Below are 22116 nucleotides of genomic sequence, written 5' to 3' on the forward strand. Positions count from 1 at the left end.
CTGTAGGTGCTGTTGTCAGTATTGGTAACTAGCTTTTTTTTTTAAATAATATGCCTCAAGTCAGTAAAATCAGTGGAATACAGGTAGAAGTTCATTATTCCATTTTAATCTACTTTTCAGTGTGAAGGCAAACTGAGCAATGTATTGTGGAGCAGTAACCTTAATGTTGGGAGTCTGTTAATTTGCATAAGAACTATAATGTTTTATGCTGAACTCATTGTGTCATGTTATTTGAACAGATTGAAATGAAAGAATAAACTACACTATACATGTGGAGCAATGCATGAAGTAGTTTCTGTGTTGGTGCTAGTATATAGGATTTTATAGTTATGCAGGATTATTGCATTCTTTGAGAAACTTCTTGATATTAAAAAGGAATCATGAGTTGGGGATTTCTGATGATTGGAAGTTCTAGTATTGTAGGAAATTATTTTCCTTATAATGATTTAAAGATCAGCTTCCCTAACAGAATTTATGACAGAATTTGTTTTATTCATATAGAGAAGAATCCCTCACCAAATTATGCCAGTGTTGTTGATTATAGCAAGCACACTGTTTGCATTGTAGTGTGGCTTCGTGATAATTGTATTAGCAGTAAAAGACTGTTGAAGGTTTTCAGGGAACAATTTGAATTTCAAAAATGCTGGAAACTACTTTAAAAAACCAATAAATAGAAACAACGAATTTATGGACTTGGAGGAGTCTTTGCTGTTAGGGAAGATATTTGATACACTTCAGCCAGCTGTCATAAGTCCTTGTAGGAATCCACTGTTCTAAAGAAGCTTAGTCCTCAGATGTTTAGTTCACTGCACTGAGCCTCACCTTTTTCTTGACATATATAACCAAGTGTTTATACATTCACAAATCTTATATAAATATGTGCAATCCTAGAGCCTTTTCAAGCATATCCATTATCAGTGTTTTATGATTTGTTTTACATTAAAGCTTTCCTACTTGAAGTAGTGTTTTAGTCCATAAATATTGATTTTGATGACAAAATAATTAGGTTAGTTTATGTTAAACAAACACATAGCTTTTCTGGAGGCCTGCTGGATTTCAGAAGAGATTTTAGAAACACAGTATAGTGGTCTGTAGGAACAAAATCTATTGCAGTTGCTTACAGTTCAGAGACAACTAGCAGTGACTGATACTTCTAATCACTTGGGCAATGCTGTATGAATTCAGATACTTTCCTTTCTCTTCACTGAAAAAAGTCCTTTGCTGACAGCAAATGTGTTATACTCTGCCAAATGAAATAGTGCATGAAATTCTGCTCTTGTTTTTTAAGCAAGAAGTTTTGTGTAGTTTCCATGATTGTACATTGAAGTACTAAAGTTTCATTCAACCTAATTATATTTTTCATCTGAACTGTAACTAGTGATCAGATAATTATTCTGGCTTTAAAAAAAGTACATATAGCTAATATGGATGCTTGATAGCCAGTTTCATTGCTAAATTGAATTCAAAATATGATAAAATTATTTATTAGTAATTTTGGAAAATGGTAGTGAACTTTCAATGCTCATTTTGTTTTAAATATTGAGGTTGAAGCTTCTCGGTTTATTTTCATAAGAATTAACATAATTGTTCTAGGAGTGTGCATGTGGGTCCCATACTTCTTTTGCCTTAGTTGTTAAGAATTAGGTGCATCAAATGTCTCTACACCAAATATAGTCTCGCAGGAATGACTAATCATGCCTTAGAAATAATTATTTCTTATTGAAAAATAAATGTCATATTGCATTTAATCCATGCTAATAATTAGCATCTGTCTGAGCATGTGAATGTTTTTCTTTTCCTGGTCTCCTCTTCTGGACCTTATTTGTACAGAATATTTACAAGAGCCATCGGGAAATTGCTGCCCTGTTTGCTCTTATGAGCTCAGTATAAAAATCTGTAAGTTGGACTTTGCTCTAAAAGAATGTTATCTGTTTTGAGAGGTTTTCCTTTTTCTTTTATATATATTATTTCCTTTGTATATTGACAGCATTCTGCATTTGTTTTTCATGCTGAGATAAATAACTAAATAGCTAAATAGAGAAAAGGAAAGAAGAAGCTTCCCAGTATTTCATTTAAGAAGGCTATTTCCACTCCAGGCAGGGGCAGGTGATCACAAGCAAAAGCACTGTGTGAAGTTGTCCTTCTCTTTTGTAACTTATACAGGGCTGCTCCTGATTTACTGCAAATGTAAAGTAAAATGGTTTTGCTTAAATTATCTCTATTAGCTGTGTGTGACCTTAATCAGGAATGAAGCTAACCCATTTTACTTCAGGTCTTCCTGGCCTGGAAGTACTTTTTGGGCAGCTGTAGCTTTCCAGGCAGTCGTTGGTACCTCCAGGATGAAAACATCTGAAGAAATGCCAGCTGAGCTGTGCTCTGTCCGATGATGCTGTTTGCTCTGTTGCTGTAGGCATGCAGCAAAACTGGTGGTGAAGGCAAAGGCAGCTTGCATGGGGGTTCACCCCAGCACTGTCCACCCACAGCTGCTACTCCTCAGCTTGACCACTCAGGTGGTAAGATTTGCACAGTTCTTGTTGGAGTGAGCTGAATGAGTTAAGCTGAAAATTCTTGAGCTGAATGAGTTAAGCTGAAGAGAGAGTGCCAGAAGTTGCAGTGAGGAAGGCTGCCTGGTACTTCCCAGTATAGGATGTTCCTTGGAGTTTTTTATAACTTTACAAAATGTTAGCCTTTGGGGCTAGGCAGTTGCCGCCAGCTTAATTTTTTTTTTTGCTGCCAAAATAATTTCGCTCTCTGTGAGCATGTGTGGAAGAAGTTGTTTCTCATTGTAGATTTTTTAAAAACCCACAAACAAACGAAACAAAAAACTTAGTCTTCTTTTGGAAATGCTCCATGTCCCTCCCTTTGAGGCAGAAACTAGGAGTTGGAGTGTGGGAAGCGCTGGGGAAGGGCACTGGGGAAGAAGAGCCGATTGCGAGTCACGGCTTTGCCTTTGTCAGCGCTGCAAAATTCTCAGATCGAAACAAACTTCAACTTCTTAAAGAAATGACAGATCTCACACGATGTCTTGGGCATGTGAGAGCTGTGTGGCCTGGAAGAGGAGAGGGAAGCTGGGTTTGTACCCTAGTGCCTGAGAGCCAGAAGCAAACCCATGGTTTGCTGACATGCGTGGGACCCTAGTGTGGTCCTGGCCCCAAAATGTCATAGGCTGTGAAGAGGGGAGGCAGATGTGGTGGGAGAGTGAGAGTTTATGTTGGGGGAATGAAGGGAGAAGGGGGAGTCAAGGGAAGAGTGTGGCGCTGCTAGCCAAGCCTGGAAGTGACTGAGTTGGGAGAGATGAAAATTCTTGGGGAGCAGGGTAAGGAGAGACTTGGCAGGGGTGCTGAAGGTAGGAATGAAGAAGGACCAGGGTTTGAATCAGCATGGAGCAGAGGATATGGCTTGAGGAAAACAGGAAGAGAGAAGTTTGTTCTGGAAGGTCCAGAGATCTTGAATATTAAGTAAACACTCTTTGATTTCAGTAGAAGCTCTTTGAGGATGTTTTCAGTCATCACCTATGGCTAATTTCCATGCAGAGAATTATTTCACATTTGCAACCAATTAGATATTACTTTCCCACAAAAGTTGCATGGTTCATCTGAAGATTTCAAACCAACTGCTGGTTTTTTGTATGTGCCAGTGTGACAATGTCTGATGTCTCAGTTTCTTATTTCTAGAAGTGGTGAATGCAAACACTTTTCCAGCGTGGCAGTGTCCAAGTCAAGGATTGTCAAAACTGAGCTTATCTTTGCAAATCTCTTTTGTGTGGCCCCTTGTGAGGAAGCCCCTCAATTTAATGGTATCAAGTCACATGCTAATGTGCTGGTTTTTTTTCCCCACAGGACTCCTGCTCGGTTCCATGCACAAGATGGACTTGCTCTGGGAATGAATCTGGTTGATGCATTGGAGAAGGCTGTTCTCTGGAGTACCCCGCCTCACTTCCAGCAGAAGTTGGGACGTGTGTGGTGGACGAGGCAGGGGATTGCAGAAGGCAGGAGCCATTCTGGTGCTCTGTGCAGCTGCATGCTGCCCTGGCGAGTGGGAGTCCCTTCCTGGCTGTGCTGCAGACTTCCTAGGTGATGCTAGGTAAGCTGCTCAATGATTGCTTTTCTTATGTCTTTGCTCACTGCATATTGCTTTCTCGTGGATGACTTGAGATCTTTGGATCTTGCTTGGAAAAGTACTGACCACTGGTGGCTGGGGGTGAGGCAGCGGGGGCTGAGGTTTGGAGGTGCTATATAAAGCACAACATAATGCCAAGTGCTGTGAAAAAATTAGTTCTGAGCTATGCCAAACTGGAGACAAAGTTGTCTTCAGAACTGGAGAATCATTTTGACCTTAAAGCTGTCAGTGCTTTAGTTAGGAAGCTAGGAATATACACTGTTATTCTGGGTTAGGAGTTACAGAATAAGGGTAGGATTTACCATTATGTTGATGGAGCACTCAGCTGCACCATTGAATTCACAAAGAAATCACTTGTTCTGTCTTCCAAAAAAAAGTTTGAGTAGTGTGCAGTAAATCAGGTATAGGACCATACTCCAAATGCCAAGAGTTAAACAGATTATTGTTTTGATTAGTGGTAATTTTGTACATTTTTGAACAGTGCAGAGGTGCTGTGGAAATGGTTTGACATAACTGCAATGAGTACCATGCCACAAAAGCAAACAAAGGCAAAGTTTAGGTTTTCTGAGACTTAGCTTCTGATATTTCCTCCTATGAGTGCTTGCATCCAGATTAGTTTTAGTGTAGACATTCATATCATGCAAGATGATTTGGGGTGCAAGAAGCACAGCATTTTTTGATGCTGTCAACTCAGATAATATATGTACATAAAATTAAAATAACATGTAAATTCATCATTCATTGCAGGCACATGACTCTTGTGCCTGGTTATTGTATCAGATACTAAGTAGTGCTTGTAATGCCCGCTATCAAAATGGCTTGGAGTCAAAATTTCATCTGCATTTCCTCAGGCATGGGGTTTGTATTTTCCCAGTGTGATGTCCATAGCTAGCTACAATGCTGTTGTTATCAGTAGATAACAGAGAATTTTTTGGCCAAGGCATGGTTAAGCTAAATATTGTTTCAACTTAGCTAACCTGAATGCAAAAAAAAAAAATTAAATCAGATTTTATGAATTAGCCAAGAGTGTCTTTTCAATGACTAGAAACATAGTGAGTGTGTTTGCCAGATAAGCTATTTCTCTCTATTGCAGGGAAGAGAGAGAGTAAAGAAACTATGAAGGTTTTATAATGGCTGAATATTATATTAAATACACAGAGTAAGAATGTACGTTCCCCTTCCAGCCTGCTCACAGGGGATCTACTACATACAGCTCTGTGAAAGGCTGCACTAATGCTTTAGGTGTTGAGCAATATTTCTAAGTGCTGCTTTCTAAGAAAACATGAGGTATTTTTGTTTGACTACTGCTGTGCAGTGTACAAGTCTTTCTTTAAATCTTTGAAAATAAACAGAAAAAGGCAGTGGGGGTGGCAGGGAAACAATCTGTATTTTATGAGCAGAAGTTAAAAATGAAATTATTTGCTTTATCTAGAGTATTGAGAGTTATGTTGCAACTAGACTGATGCAATAGCAGCCATTACGAAAGGATCTCAGCACTGGCAGAGCGCACTGGAGGAAAGCACGGGACTGGAACAGCAGGGGTGTTGTGGGCCTGCAGGGCAGCGCACTGGCACAGCCACACCGGGGAGATTATCAGCTCATGTGGGACAGGAACGCCAAGGAAAATACAAACTCTGCCATTCCTGTGTGTCCCATAAAACAGGGAGGGGGGGAGAGAAGGAGGGTGACTTGTTTTTATCAATGTGCCTACTTTATTTCAGTGTCACATCTAATCCAGTGTGGAAAATGTTTTCTGTTCTGTCAAAGAACGAAGGAATGGAAATGGCAGCTAATTATGAGCTAATATACTTCAAATGCTGCTAATAAGAGTGGAATTTTACTCAGCTCACTCTGTTTCTACAATAGAAAAGTAAAATTTCTCTTGAGTCAGCTGAAACATCTGTTGAACAAATTGGTTCAATTTCATGAGTCTGTTGCTAATTCTGAAAAGTAGATGGTGTTTTATAAGATCAGTAGAGGCAGGGGGTTACAGCCCATATTCTTTACTTTTTTTACTATTTTTAAAGTAGGTCATGTCAAAATGTCTTGTTTTTATGAATACAGTAATAATGTGGTTAATGTTTCTAGTATTTCAAGCTTTACCTTTGGTTTAATGAGTTTGCTTCACTGTTTTTAATCAATATTACTAATAGTCTTTAAAGTTGTGGACTTCCAGCTTTGTATCAAGCAAGTTCTTGGTAGTAAAGCAGTTGAGCAGGTTTAAAAAAAAATCCTCTTCCAGTGCATTTCTCTTTCTGTTTCTATTTCTAATTTCCATTTTTGCCTAGTCTGTTTTACTTACGAAGTTTAAATATTAATAGAGTTTTAGTTGCTCCTATTGCTGTTTTCTCATTTGGACTGATTCTTTGTAGATTTGCAGATGGGGGAAAAATATTGTAGATGACAAAGCAGTTTATGGCTTCACATTCTAGATGCCTAAGAATGTCTTAGAGTCAACAAGCTGACATATGAATAATAAGAGAAGAAAAAAGGGAGACATTAAAAATAGTTTTTTCCAAGATTTTGTTCCCATGTGTCAGGAGTGTTTTAGTTTTATCTCATATACATACATGCATCATAAAGTTCTCAGGTATGTATTTTAACACTATCATCACTGAAAGGAAATCACAAATGTAATGCAGATCAAGTTCAGTTCTGTGTGCTTTACTGTTAAATATTATAAAATCAATGCAAGTTCTTCCTATGTACTGCTTCCTATGTACTATGTATTACAGGCATAACTGGTTGTAATTCTTTGACATATTTGAAAGGGAAAGCTGGACTTTGAATTTAGACAGTGAATATATACTTTCTGCATGCTATGTATATTACATGCAAAATACAAGATTGGCATTAACCATGTGCATTCAGGGTAGTTGTAAGCTACGATGTTTTCAGCTTTGTGGTCAGGGTGTCTGTTTGGAGTAGCTTAGTGTATGAGGGATGTGGATGAAAGTTGATAATACTTTCTAATGTTACTTAAAAAGTAAAGGGAATTATCTTGTTTATTCCAGCTGGTTTTTAAGCTGTAATATTTCTTAATTATGTAGTAGTTTGTTTGTCTTCTTTAACTTAGAAGATAATGGAGCTATAAATAGGAGGACAGCAGTGTGGGATATCATTGCTTTTAAGGGATTGCTGGGCTGAGGAGAAATGGAGATGTATAGACAAGTTTTCTGAATGTGCATGTGAGTACTGCCAGTGCAAAAAGCTGCCCCACTGCCGATAAGATGTTGCAAACTCCCCATGTGTTGGTTTTGTCCTTGGTGCAGCTCACTGAGGCTGCAGATGACGTTCATGAAATGAAGTGAGGGGAAAGTTTTGTGGCTGAAATCCTGTGCCAAGTCTTTTTGAAGTTGTTAGCAGCAGCTGTGCTGTAGCTAAAGAAAGGCTTTCTTTGCCTCCATCATAACATCTGCATGGTCTTTAACAGCAGAATTGTTCCACTATGATGTGTCATTTAGCTAATCTGGGTTGCCTTCATTAAGTCCTTTTTTTCTTCTCCTTATTAGAAATGCTCACATTTCTTGGGGAAATAAGTTTTTGAAGATCCGGACTTGAGCGTTTCTGTGTAGAGACAGTAGGCTTCAGTCAGAAAAAAAGTCAGAAGATGAGTGGAGACTTTGTAGCTCAGTGAGTCTCTTCAGTCTGGGCAGCTCTAGATGGACATCATGAATTGGATTTTTATGTGTCCTCTCTTGTTTGGAGGTTAGGGGCTGAACAGGCGGCCAGTTTTTGTGGAGATGCCACAAATGTGACATCATGGCAGCTAGCATTGGTCTGACAGCTTCCAGAAGTGTGGCTTGTACCCTCTGTGCTGAGGTGTTACCCCCTCTCCCTTGTGCCAGTGCCACTGCAGCCACAGCTCTGGGCTGAGCTGGCTCAGGGAGCCAAACCAGAGGAGAGAGCTCAATGCATTTTTGATTGAGTCACTTGGCTGGCTCTTGACCTCTTTGAACTTCCTAATAGCAGAGTTGGACAAATGTCTCTGCTGAAGATGGCCTGGAAGAGAGGGATGGCAGGACCCGTCTCCTGTAGTCGTAAATTGCTTTCAAAACCATGTCTTGGTTGAGAAGGCAACCATGGAAAGTGTTTTTAAGAAATGCCTGCTTGACTGTATATTGTGTTTACTTTTGAAGTAGAGAGAAATCAATCAGGTAAACTTTTAGCTTTAGTGTTTCTTCAAGTTGAAGGTTTTTGCACAAGGACTTTGAAGCTGAATTTTTATTTAGTCTTCTTGCAACATGAGACTAAGAGTTCTGTAATTGTTCACTCTCTTAGCACTGTGAAGCTAGTGAGTTCTTAAAGCCTAAAGGATGGGATCTAATGGACTGAAATATGAGGTTGTGGTCTTGGAGAGCAAAACAAAGGCAGTGGAAATGCCTTCTATCTGTTGAGGATTTTGACTATCTTGACTGTAAATATCTTGGATTTAGAGGGATACCTGACTTTCAAACAGTATGTTCTGAACTAAATTTGGAGGAATGCACTGTAAATTAAATGGGGGTGTGTGTGGTTTTTTTGGTAAGAATTGCCACATTTTATCATCAGGAATTACTGGACATCCGTTTGCTTTCCGGTTGAGCAGTAGGATCAGTCTTCCTTCTGTAATCTTGTAGGAAAATGAAAACTGGAAAAGCAAGAGTGCTGATGTACATAATTGTACTCATTGCAGAAGTTTGGTTTGTGAGTTCCAGTTCACATAAGTTAGCAAAATGAGAGAAAAGGACGGGAAACATGCTCCTGTCTATTAGGGTTTTTTAATAATATTTGCAAAATTATCTTCTAGTCAAATTGTGATTTTCTTCAATTTATGCTAGTAAGGCTGTGGTTACTCCTCATACTCACTGTAAAATTGAATATATACTAGCCACAATGAAGAATGAACACTACACTGTGCAAAATAATAAAGTTTTCATTATTGCTGCTATTACAAATTACTTGAAATACTGCATATTGAATGGAAAAGGTTAGGTCTGCCTGCATGTGTAGTTCAGAGTGCAACCTGCCTGCCGGGGGAGTGTGATGCACCTGCCTCCTCATCTGAGAGTGACCATGACCACATCACCAGGGACTGAGCATGCCCTGGTGGCAGCTGGGCATTTCAGTCTCACACGTGAAAAACATGTGTTTCCTAATGCCTAAAGAGCACAGCTAGGTCCTAGGAATAGATATGCTTGGCAGCAGTAGTCCAAAATATGTATTTTATTTACACATTTAAAAATAATTAGCAAAATAAGATCATAAAATCAGTAAAACTGAGCACATTTAATACATTCTGGTTCCAGTGACGTTACTGTGAGGTAAGGGCGAGCAGACCACGACTTGTTTCAAAAACAGGAAGCGCCTACATTTATATAAATTGCATAGTTTCAGCTGTCATAAATGTGGTTTCAATGCAGTTGCAGGAGTAAAGCCCAAAGTAGTTATAACCAGCTTACTTCCTCTTCCAGTCAAAGTGCAAATAGCCATATAATTAACAATCTGTGGCTCATTTCTGTAGCTGGGTTAAGTATTCTGTTTCGCCTGTTCAGTCACTGTATAAACACAGAGGGAACTTGACTTGGTTAAGAACATTTTGAAACACAAATATCCCCAGTCATAACCAGATCTGCAGATTCACAGAAGAGGGTCTTCAGTTGCCCGTCGAGCTTGGCAGCAGCAATGAGACCTGTGAGTGTGGCTGGATCTCTGCCAGGCTCCTCGGAGAAGAGCGATTCTTGCCAAGTTGGCATCTTGCCATGGTAAACTGCATGGGGCAGCAAAACCTGCTGCAGAGCTGGTAGACAGTTTTTCTCTTTAGGGACTTCCCTTCTTACATTCCATTACAAATTGGCTTTATTCAAAGTCTTTTATCATTAATTTTTTGAGGACTGATTGCTCAGCTTTTTTGGACAGCTTTTTTCTGAGTTAATTCAGCCATCCTGCCTTTGACTCTACTCATGCACTTAGTGTGGCAGAAAAGCATGAGTACAAAAGGATAGGAAAGAGTTCCTCTTCTGTTCCTGTTCACTCTCGGGTTGGTTTTAAATATGCTTTAGGCTGCTTGGAGAGCCTTTGAAGAGAGCCCTAACTTTTCATCCAGACAAGGCCTGTACACTCTCTGTCTCTGCTGATATAATGCACTTGAGCAGCAAATACCTGCTGAATATTCCCCATGTACTCTACTTGCTGGAGCGGACCATTGAGAAGCCTTTCCAGGGAAAGTTTGTTCACCCAGGAGATTTTCTGTCGGGAAGCTCTGCAGAAAATGGAGCTGCAACACTGGCTGCATACGGTGATTGAGTGTGCCTTTTCTTTATGTGATAGGTAGCACTGCATTTTGCAAAGTCCTGTGAGAAACCTTTAGGCAGAGCTCACCAACGATTCCTCTGTCCTAAACATTATACAGAACATTCCCCTTCCCTTTCCTAGCTTTCCTCTTCAACTATCAGATAAATAGTAAAATATCATAAATTCATAGTGATCACCTTTTGTCTTTAGGCCTTAAAAGGACTATTTCATCCTGTTCCAATGTTTTAATTTCTTCAGGAAAAGCTGGCAGACTCATTTTGTTGTAAGTGGAACAACCAGAAAAGCTACATCAATGACCAGCACCTTGACTCATGTTTGAGTGGAGTTTGGAAAAGCAGTCTTAGCAGTCCATGCATAGCAAACAAGATATGTACAACAGTGATTGCAAAGGGAACAGAAGTCAGGACAGAGTTCTGCTTTGAGCTCCAAAGTGTTTTAGCTATGATGGACAGACAAGGGAGCACCAAAGAAAGAGAGAGCTCCTTAGAGTCTTGTAAAACAAGTCCACAGTGGTTACGTATATTGAAATGTTTCTTTCATTGTAATTAAAATGGGAAACTTTTAGGACACAATGATTTATAACATTTTTAATTGTGTAAAGGATTTCTTTTTATTCTTATAGAATATTCCAGTGTTTTTAAGAGAAGAGCATTCAGCTGCCACTCTGAAGAGTATGGTTGCACAGCTTCTGCTGCTGTGTCTGCTTACTCTGTGTCCGTAGGTAATAATTTATCATAACATCAATATAACATTACCTTTAGTCATTCAGAAAAGCCTTATCTTAGGTGCTTGCCAGAGTTACTCATGTGTTTCTTTGCTTAGCGTGACATGGCCATATTTTCCCTCGTGGCTTAGTTCCTAGCCGGGCACAGGCGATGAAATGTGCTCACATTGCGCTGTGCTTTATCACTGACTGCAGCGATTGGGCCGAGCTGCGTTGTAAAAGACACTAGGGCCAGTCAGCTTGTTGCAATGAATGGATTGCTCTTATTCCTGGAGGAGGATCGTCCAAACACTGCTCTCTGGGCCAAGACCAGCCTACAGGAAATTTCCATCTGCTCTGCTTTTTACCAAAGGAGATGGAGAGCAGCTTCGCTGCAGCAAATGCTGCCCAGCAACTGGACTGCACTGGAGGCTTGCCACAATCCACTTTAGAGGGCTGCCTCTGAAGGAGTGGAGGAGCCTCCCTTCTCTTGTGGTCTGGCTTTATGTCCATGATAATATCTTGATAATATTTCTAGGATGGCTACTTGCGGCATGTGCAGGCTGGCCAGGCTGGTGACTACCCCAAGGACTAGGAAGTGAAGTCTGTGAGAATTAGCCGATGGGAGGTTCTGCAGCCAACCACTGAAACAGAATTGCCAACTCCTTGTAATAGATGACCTCTTTTAATAGAAAACCACATCCTTTAAAACACTTCATTGAAAATGCCCTTATCAACTCCAAGCTCCTCTGCCATATAAAAAGCACCTTATTTGCATATGAAGTAATTCAGATTCAAACTTTAATTGCCATTTGAGAAGTCAAATAATAATATTTGAATGGATTCTGATATTACAGTTTTATATTGCCTTTTAGGAGAATTGCAAGATTAATTTGAGACTGTAACTATTAAACCCAAAAAGAATATGGGAAGATGGAAAGCCCTGTATATATATGAAACAATAATAATATTAATAAAATTGTATGTGTACACGTCATTGTCATGCAGTGGTAGTCTATAAAATTTTTATTATCCTGAGATAATATGCATATCCATTACGTGAGAGCACTGAGTACCTTTTTAATCTGTGCATATTATCCAAAGCAAATGCTTCTAACAATTATCTCCACACTTGGTTGTATGTTTTTATCATTGTAAGGTTAAATACTAAATTAAGATTTAGATTTTTATATGATTTATAATTTTTTAAATTTTTCTTTTTTTTAGATTAATTGTTTTAAGAATTTTCACACCCAGGAAATCATTAGGCTCGTGTACTAATGAAAATGGTTCAGGTGAAAATGAAACAATAGAAAAATAATGTACAAATTGGGTGATATCTTTAAGAACTCAATTTACTATGATTCAGTCAGCTGATGGTAGAAGTAACTTGTTACTTTTTTGTATGTGTATTTATAGAAATAATCTGGATCGCTTAATTCCAATACAGTCAAATGGAAATATGGTTGTAAGGAGTTACTGCAGTTGGCCTGGTCTCTAATTGTATAGCAGAATTGTTGTTCTCAAATAAAAGAAAGAAAAAATTCTGCATCACAGATCCCTTATGTCATTGCTCTGTGAACCTACATAAAATCCTGGTACTTGTAAATTCCCCTGAGCCTCATCAGGTTCCTGAAAAGTTTCTGGCTCTGGCATGGATGATCTCTTTGCTGGGGACAGATTGTTTCTCCTAATCAGGAATGGGGCCCATATGAGTGAACTAACCATATTACCAAGACTGGTGTTAAATTCTCCAAATTGCTCCAGTAATATAAAGAGTAATATAAATTCATGTTCAGTTGCAAACTTTCTAAAATCACTTTTTGCATTGTAAGAAAATTAGAAGAGATGCACAAATTTACATAAAACACTAAGTGGTTTTATAGCATTTCTGTGCTGCTGGATCATCTTGGGCTTTGAGTCAGGTTTCCTGAATTCTCAACTTCACTTCTTCAGTATTTTTATCTCCTGATAAGTTGTTGCTCCAGTTGTTTGAGCTCTGCTCTAGATCAGACTGTTCTGCCAAGGTGAAAAATTTCCTGTGTTGAGACATGTTGTAGATAGCTCTGGGTACCTTCAGCCTTCTCTTTCGTGTTCTTAAGAGTCGGTTCTGTTGCCTTGTCTTCGTTTCTCCATTTATCCTGGGCTTTTTCCTCTGTTCATTTTGCTGCTGATAAGCTCAGTGGAGTAGGTTTCCTGTAACAGCATCCATCTTGCTTTCCCCTGGGTGAAAGACTATTCACTTGTTCCTGCCCTGGATCATAGGTGGTATCAGTCCTATTAACAGATGTCTGAAGGCTGTGTGTGTATGTGCACACAGTTTGTTTATTTTTTATATTTATGTATTAATATGCATAATAAACATCTTGTATAGAATTTTGTGTAATATCTGATAGCTAATGTCTAGCATATGCCACCATGTTTGCCAGTTAGATAAAATGCTTTCATTGCTTTAAAATATTGACTTCTGTTTTATTTTGGGTTTTATTTATTTCTCTACAAAAAATGAAACATTTTGAGCAGCTTTTTCTGTTTTCCAAACATCTCATTGACTTAGACTGAGCAGTTTATGGAAGTAATATATGACTTCATGTATAGCATTCTAAGGAGATGTGCTTTGCACATATAAGGTCTTGATCTTTGCTGTAGGAGCTGCTAAGTCCTATGTATGGTCTTTGCTGTACCAAAGAAGTGAGATGGTAGACTGGTGTTGCCTTAAAATCTACATCTTGATTTATTTATTTGGAGTAATTTTTTATTCTGTCTCTTAGTAAATGATTTGACTTCATAACTATTAGAATTTTGCATGTGAACGTATTTTATTACCTGCTTGGAAATGCTTAATGCTGTTATTTGATTGATTATTCTCTGGTTTATATTACTTCACTGATCACAGTGGCAAGGGCTGGTTTTATATTCTCTTGTTACATTTATGAAGGGTTTAGCAACTAAAAGGCAAATGTGAAATGGAGCAATGTAACTATTCATGCAAGTGCTGACTTGTGTTTATATTCTTGAAGATTGAACAGACTTGTATAAATGCTAGATTAAAAATAATTTTAAACATCACAAATCTATCACAATTGATAGATTACAGTAAAATACATATCTGTGGAAAAGTATCTGGTTTTATCTCCTGTTAGAAGTTAAATGGGCCTGTGTGTCTGCTTTTCTTTAAAAACTGTCTAGCAAAATGTGCAAGATGGATTTAAATATTGTGGTATTACTTTTGGGTGACCTATTAGTATAGCCAGCAGTTTAGTTGGGTGTTTCTAAGTTAGCTTTCTGTGAAGTAGTAAGAAGGTCAAATATTCTGCTTTATTTTTAACCTGTTTTCCTACGGAAACAAGGCTCATGAGGTCACACCATGCACTTGTGTAGATGCACACACATCCCTTCAATTCTCCTCATTATCTTTTGAACCTATTGCTGATTTTGATCACATTTTTTGGCACAGTGGAGAGCTCGAAATTCAGATCCAGCAGGTTTTATGAAAATAAGTAGCTGAGTATAGGTGGAACCACCTAAAGGTGCCCTGACAGAGGGAAAGGTTGCAGGATGAAATAATCTTGTTAGTTGTCTGGGAATCCTAGTGATGGGAAAAGAGAGGCTTTAAACAAATGTCCCAGCTGTGGGAAAAACTTTCTTCAAAGCTTTCACCTTTCTAGACACCGAAGTCAACCAACCAGGAGGTATAAATCTGTGGGAGATGAGGCTTAATTAATTCTGTTGTTCATGAAACTGCTTGTTCCCTTGATATTTAATAATAGTAATATCAGTAGCATAAATGTTTCCATGAAGTATATTTTTTGCATATTTAGTTCTTAAGGTAAATATATAGGGATATTCTTATGGCAGTCCTAATTTTCAGAAACATTTTTCGTTTTTACTATGAACATTAATTTAAATGTTTACAAAAAGTCTTCTCTCCCTATTAGTACAGATCGAGCAGTTCTTTCCCCTTACTTCTAAAATGACAGATACTGTGAATGCTCTCCAGCTCTGTTTTGCATGTGGTTCTGGATTGCAACTAGCCAGAAGTGCTGGAGAATTCATGGCTCTATGATTGTGCTCCAAGGGAGTTAACTGGGAAGAACATGGTCTGTACAGTACACTTACTGAATATGGAAATAATAATAATTATAAAGCTAACCAACAAGAACTGTATTCTTAATAAAATGTGTGGGTTTTTTCAGTGTAATCATATGACTATATAATACAAAAATTGCTTTGAGAGTAGGTCAAAGATTACGCATAGCAGAGGCTTGTGTGATTGGTTATGAACAAGCGAAAATAGGGTAAACTTTTGACCCGGCAGCAGCAAATGGAGCTGTGTAAAGCACCTACAGATGGCAGGATTTAACGTATAGTCGGGCTCTCGCCCTTTCACAGAAATTACGATCATATTACAGCAGGCACCGAGGGGAAGGCGCTCTGCAGCTCTAATACAGGGCGTCTTTGAAAGTTTTGTATGTGCAGTTGCGTTTTGTTTTTGTAGGGCCATCAATTAGCTTAGCAAGAAGAATCCCACTTTTGTTGCTCGTGTTTGACTCGACGAGTTCCTGACCAGCGTGCCAAGTCCATTTGGAACAAAAAAATCATTTGAATGGTCTGAATAATTTTGATAATTCAGGCTGCAGTAGATTTCTTGCTAAGCTTGAAAGACTCAGTGAAAGTTTTTATGCTGTTGTGCTGCTGATGCAGGCTTGAAGGGATGAGGAGAATGTGATTCCAGAGAGAGCTCTGGGAAACAGCACTTCCAATCAGCTCCTTGCATTCTTGTGTAGATTAAGGCATCTTCCTGGTTGAGTTTTAAACCAGTTTAAAGTTTGCAAAATTTAAACTTCAAAAACACCAATCAATAAACTGCTTATTTGACAAGACTGGCGTTTAGATTACTCAGTGTCTTTTGGTTTTGTTGTGCCTATGAAATACATGGAAAATTAGAAGAAGTGAAAGTGTTGTGAGTTAGAAACCAATGATTGCCCATTTCCTGTAAATTTTGTCAGTTACAAAATCAGAAGCCCAGTTGCACTTTTGGCACAGACTGATAGTTCTGAAGTTCTGTGAGCATATTTTGTGTAATTCACTGCCTGTCGGATGTTTGTGTATGTTGTATATGTAAGTGTGCAAACTTCTCCCACAATTGTTTCTCCTAGCAGGCTTTGAAATATCGGCATTTGGGAAAAGAGTGAGTTATAGAAGGCACGCTTCCTCCTAGCTGGGATCCAGCCACTATCTCCCTTTCCGTCTCTTTGCCTTGCCTTCTGGCCTGTAATCTGATGCGAGTGCCAGATGTGGGGAGGTGGAGCAGAAGCAATCCAAGCTTTTTAGACCATTTCATGGAGGGGGTTATTTTATTATATTTGTGGTTCACAAAAAATTTTCCTTTGGTTTTTCAGAATGACTTCCACGGAGAGTAGAAATTGCAAACATATGGTAGTAAGCTAAATAAGATACTGGAAAATGCTCTTTGGAGGAAGGGAGAATTTTTAAATACTGATAAAACATGGTTGGTTGTTTTTTTTCCCTTTTAAGTCATGCTGAAGCTTGCACTGTACATAGACTGCTGAGTGTAATTCCATTTCTTTTTGGAGATGAATTGTGTTCATTTTAGCCATGCCTGTACCTGCAGCAAAGAGCTGCTGCTGCAAGCTTTAAGGCACTTAAACAGCTCAGTGACTGCTACTACATGAGTTTGATCTGGTCACACAAGATTTCGAAACTTTTCTGGTTGTTAAAATGCAGTGAAATGGAAACTACTCTCTTCAAATGTCAAACAGCGCACACTATCATAGATTAATTCCTTCTACAGTTTTATAACCCCCCTCACACACAAAAAAACCCACCACCAAAACAAACTTTAGGTCAGTTAAAAATCCCACCGGTGCATTACCCTTTTTTACAGATGGGCAGCTTTCAGATCACCAGGTTTGAGTTGCACTCAAAATTTTCTGGGACCTGTTATGTCCCAGCTCTTCAGAGTGGGCTCACAGCCACAAGTGCTGCCCTATGGTCCCTGTGGAGGCTGGACTGGGGGCATTAGGGTGGCCTCTGCCAGAGATAGTGGGTTGGCAGGGTTACCTCACAGACCTCATTAAAACCTCATTGAGTAATCTTAATCTAAAGGCAGTGGCATAATTTTTCAGTGTGAGGTGGTTGTCTGTTGTGTTCATGACTTTAATGAATTAAGACTTCTTTGCTATTGAATATGACAGCTATTCCACCTGAAATACGGGGCTGTTATTGTCAGCTTTCTGTGTCACACATACCAGCTTCATAGAAGTATTCTGAATTTGTTGTACTTTAGAAATGCAAATCCAAAAACAATTCTGTAGAAAAAGATTATTATTAATACATGAAGTAGAAAGGGAAATGAATTAAAGAGGTGGGTTTCATATTTGGGAAAGAAAAGGATTTTCGGAGCCAAAATATCCAGACTCTAGTTTTGTCTAGTTATATTCTTGTTCTTTTTGAAGTCTAAAAAAGTATTGAAGCATTATTACTGAAATGGTATTATTGAAATATTATGGGATTATTCCCACAGTTTCGCTGATTAAAATAGAAATCTAATTGAAGCATGTGCACTTTTCACAGCTATTATGTAAATAAGTAGTCTTTTATTCCAGTTCCTGAAATATCCTGAACAATTATAGTTACCTGATGAATACCCTGTATGCTGCTTTAAAATATAAAACCTTTTAATACATCAACCAAACTGGGGGGGGTATATTAAACCTGTAACAGTGACCTGTGCTTTATAATGGCTGCATACTCTTCTTTTAATTCTGATCATTATTGCTTGCCACAGTATAAGAGAGAGCCTCATATTTCCTAATCATTGCTGGAAATAAAATAGTTAAAATGACTCTTCCAGGATTGCTCAAAGCTGAGTACGAAGGTTTCCATTATGAGTGGCGCAAAAAGTTCTTATCTACCCTTTGGTAAGTAGGTGAAACGCCTGTGTGCAATAAGGGTAAGCTCAGTTTCCTTTTAGTGTTATCTAAATACCTAATTTAGTTTTCCTTTGTATGTGCTCTGAAAGAGTAAGTGACAAAAGCTGTTTCTTAGACCATACCTTGCATATAGTTTCAAGTAAAATGTTGGGCTTTTTCTGCCTCCAGAAGACAACTTTCCAAACCTGCTGGCATCTTTCCGTGTTGTCCTGTATCAAGGTATTGCTCGCCTGTGTCAGTACCTGGTTTAATTTGGGCTTGAAATTAGCATGGCAGGAGAGCATCATCACCACCATACCAGTAATATTTAGGTTTCTGCAAGTGAACTATTGTCACAAGAGTATTTTGGATATTGAGAAATTTTAAAGTTGTCAATAAACCATTGTATAATCATTACAAATAAAGTAATAGAATATAGTTCTAGTATGTAGTATAACACAGCTATTTTTTGTGCTGCTCACCAAGCTAAGTGCTGGCTGTGTAATTGGAGGATAAAAGCAGTAATTTGCCCATACAGACCTAGCTAAAAGAACATTTTTTCTTGATACATTTAAGTTGCTAGTGGAAATGCAGACAAAGTTCAGATCCAGATCTATTTTTTTCCCCTCACAAAAAGTATCAAAAGGTGAAATATTTGTTTACAAGAAAGTGTTGAATTTTATACACTTCATTTGTAAATGCGTGAGGAACTCCGCAGACCTTCCAAGATTTTCTCTCTTCTCCTCACCTAAGCTGTGAAGATTTCTGGCTTTGCACAGTGTCTGTGACATAACAAATACCTTCAAAATCAAAGAAGTAACTGGACACGTTCATTTTCCACAAGACATGGGAGTTAGGTCGATACATGCCTTCAGCAGAAGAGAGGGAGCTAGGAACATGATATTTGTGCCCCTGCTGGCTCAGGGAACAGTTTTGACCTCCTGACAGTCAATCCCGAGGAGCAGTGGGATCACTGGTAGGGTGCAGATTAGTGAAAGCTGATTGGCACCAAGCACCAACCCTTCCCCATGTTTGTGGACGTGACCACTTAGAGCTAATAAGCTTATAATAATTTCTGCTTAAGCACAGGTGGTGAAAGTAGTGGTGAAAAAATGGTAAGGAGCTTAAATATGGAGAAGGTATGGGGCAAATTGTGATGGAACACGTGCAGTGTGTGCTAATGGTCCCTCACCTTTTGCACGGAGGCTTGTGTTTATCCCAGTCCTGTTTACACACCAGCTGTAGGGTAGGGGAATCAGAGACTCAGCTCCAACAAGAAGCATTGCTTATCTCTCTGCTACATCAAATATTTTTGCAGTTGGGCATGAACATCAAGACTTTTGAGAGTTTTGTGTAAATCTTGTGCAGGAAATTATTCATGAGGGGCACATTTTGTTCTCTGTCTGAAGGACTTCATTTGCACAAAGGAATTGAGGAATGTATTTTGTTTGGTCTTCTGAATGGTTTTGTAGTTTGAAAGCTTAAAAAATTCTCTAAACCAGATTGCTTTTCTGATTTGAAAATAGCACATGCTTTCCTGCCTACTTTGCATTTGTTACCTAAATGGAGTAAATTCAGCTTGGAGAGGCTTGGAAAGAAGAAAAGGATTCCACTTTAATTAATCCCAGGAAAATTCTGGCAAATCTGTCTTTCTTATTGCATGCTGGATGTCTTAAAACTCCATTTCATTCTGATCACATAAATAAGTTAGGATAGGTTTTTTCTCCCTGTGATGGTCGTTTGATTTGCCAGAGGTTTTGGGTTTACCTCATTTTGATACATACAGAATAAGGAGTGTGTGTTTTTGTCATTTCTTTTTTCTTTTTGAAACCTAATTTTATGTAAAGGAAACATTTCAGTGGTGGTGTTAGTTAAATCTAGCTTTGAAATGCTGACCTTTTATGAAATAGTGTTTTGCTACCAATTGTTATAAGCCAGTAGTGATAACAGTGGTGATAATTTTTTCCTCCTGTAAAATATAAATCTTTGGTTTGTTTAAACATCTCTGTTATTAGAACAGAGTAAGCTCCCTCTGTGGCAGATTATAGTACCTTCTTTCTTTGGGGAAAAAGAAACAAACACAAGCAATACAAAGAAACAACCCAAGGCTTATTTCTTTGTTATCTTTCTTGGCTAACACGTAAGGACCTTGGGTCCTGCTACTGCTGCACTTCAGAGGGCAGCTGAACAGATAATTTATGCATGTTATGTGCTTCTAAGTTCTCAGCAGTCTGAGACAACATAAGGACTCCATCCTGAAAAGTAAAAAACATTGCAAGCTTACTCCAAGAAAGCACTTGCACGTGATCTTTACAGTAAAGGCCATGAATGGAGCCCTGTACTTAATGTTAGGTAAGGCAGTTCAGAGAATTGCAAGACTTAAGTATTTAATCCAGGGCATTATTGCTGTGGTGTTAACTAACAAACTGTCTTTCCAGTGCTACGTTCTCACAAATGTTTTCCTATTTATATATCAGTTTGGAATTGTTTTCTATACAAAGCTTTTTTGCATATTTATTTTTTATTTAAAATATTTTTCAGGAGTTAATTATTGACATCAGGGGAAACAGCTTTTTTTTTTAGCAAATGAAAATAAAAAAGAATATTTACTGGAATAGTTAAATGTGTTTAGTTCTGGTTTACATACCTTAAGTGCTGGTAGTGTATCTTCTGGTAAAGTTGCTGGAAATAGAATCAGTCTTTCAAAAATACATTATTTTCCTGTTTACCTCTCTATATAATTTTTATTGTAGAACTGCTTCTACTTTCTTCAGGCTCGTTCTTATAACTGATGTAGTCTCCAAGAAAAATCTCCTTGTGGAGGAAGACAGCTTTGTTTTCATCCCTCTTTAGCAGATCCTGACAGCTCTGCCTGTGAATCCAATGCCCTTTCCAGAATGCTTGCATAAGATTATTCTGGAGAATTCCTGTACTATCCTGCTACCACATACCTAGAGTTAGTAATTTTTTTCTCCTTTCTCACCCAGGAATATGTTTAGATTTTCTGTATTTTTACAGAGATAACATACATCATACTTTCTTGCAGGTTTAATTGAAGTTTAAGAAATTATCTGGACACTTATAGTATCCATGTAGGTTGCAATCTGAACCAAAAAGGCAGAATGACTGATGCTACCCACTTAAATACACCTGGCTTACTAAACGACCTTGAATAGGTAATTTTATGTCTCTCTTCATCCTGAAATCTATAAACTTCTGATAATAAAACATATATACACCTTTGCAAAAGCTCTCTGAAATCCATGAGTAAAAGGTATCCCATAAGGTCAAAATATGAATTATTTATTGCTACATGACATGCACAGCATGTAGACTGTAAGGTTATGGATATCTTGTCTGTTCCTTTTTCCCCCTGAGAATAAAAGTCATACCTTCATAGCTCTAAAACACCTAAAAAGGTGTTCATTGTATGAAATCTAATATAGTTTTATGTCTATGACTGTGTGATAATATTGAAACATTGGTTTCTCCAAGGAATTGGTTTCAGCTGTTAATACCCAGGTTTGTCTGAGAGGTGCAAATGTAGTTTTCAAAATAATAAACATTTAGAAAACAAAAAAGAATGAATATGAGACCAAAAATAATAGTAATAGATGAGGCAAATATTGGGTTTTGGAGTCAGCAAATTAGAATTTCATGGCATCAAAATCATGGTAAAGTTACTACAGGGTAAGAGATTACTGCTACTGCTTATAGCTATTTGTTTTCTAATTGACATACCAGCAGTGTGCTTTAAAAAAAACTGATTATTCTTTTAGTATTTTTCTTTTCTTCTTTCATGGGATTTGTTGTAGGTCCTACTTGTCATCAAAAGAGTTGTGTTCTCTGCTTACTGTTTACATTATATATTTTATTAATTTAGGCATATGTTATATGTGTGTGTGTATGCATAGCTTATCTTGAATATGTATATATAGGTAGAGATACAAAGAATGCAGAAAGCAAGAATGGGCTTGTTGCAAGAACAGGCCTTTACACTTCAATGTGATCATTCTCAACTGAGCTTGGCAGCTAGCACAGGTTTTGCAGAACTGCTGTGCATAT

At 38.2% G+C, this 22116-nt stretch overlaps 1 protein-coding gene across 1 annotated transcript in view; it reads left to right on the top strand.

The window, feature by feature from the left end:
- The window catches only part of NCOA2 (nuclear receptor coactivator 2), a 178756-nt gene that overhangs the window by 55821 nt on the left and 100819 nt on the right, over nucleotides 1-22116 (top strand). The window contains exon 2 of the mRNA XM_005423029.2: nucleotides 3840-4083. The gene's annotated coding sequence lies outside the window, so the exon portion shown is untranslated. The remainder of the gene's footprint in view (nucleotides 1-3839; nucleotides 4084-22116) is intronic.

This window comes from Geospiza fortis, unplaced genomic scaffold, assembly GCF_000277835.1.
Source record: "Geospiza fortis unplaced genomic scaffold, GeoFor_1.0 scaffold121, whole genome shotgun sequence".
Lineage (NCBI taxonomy): Eukaryota > Metazoa > Chordata > Aves > Passeriformes > Thraupidae > Geospiza > Geospiza fortis.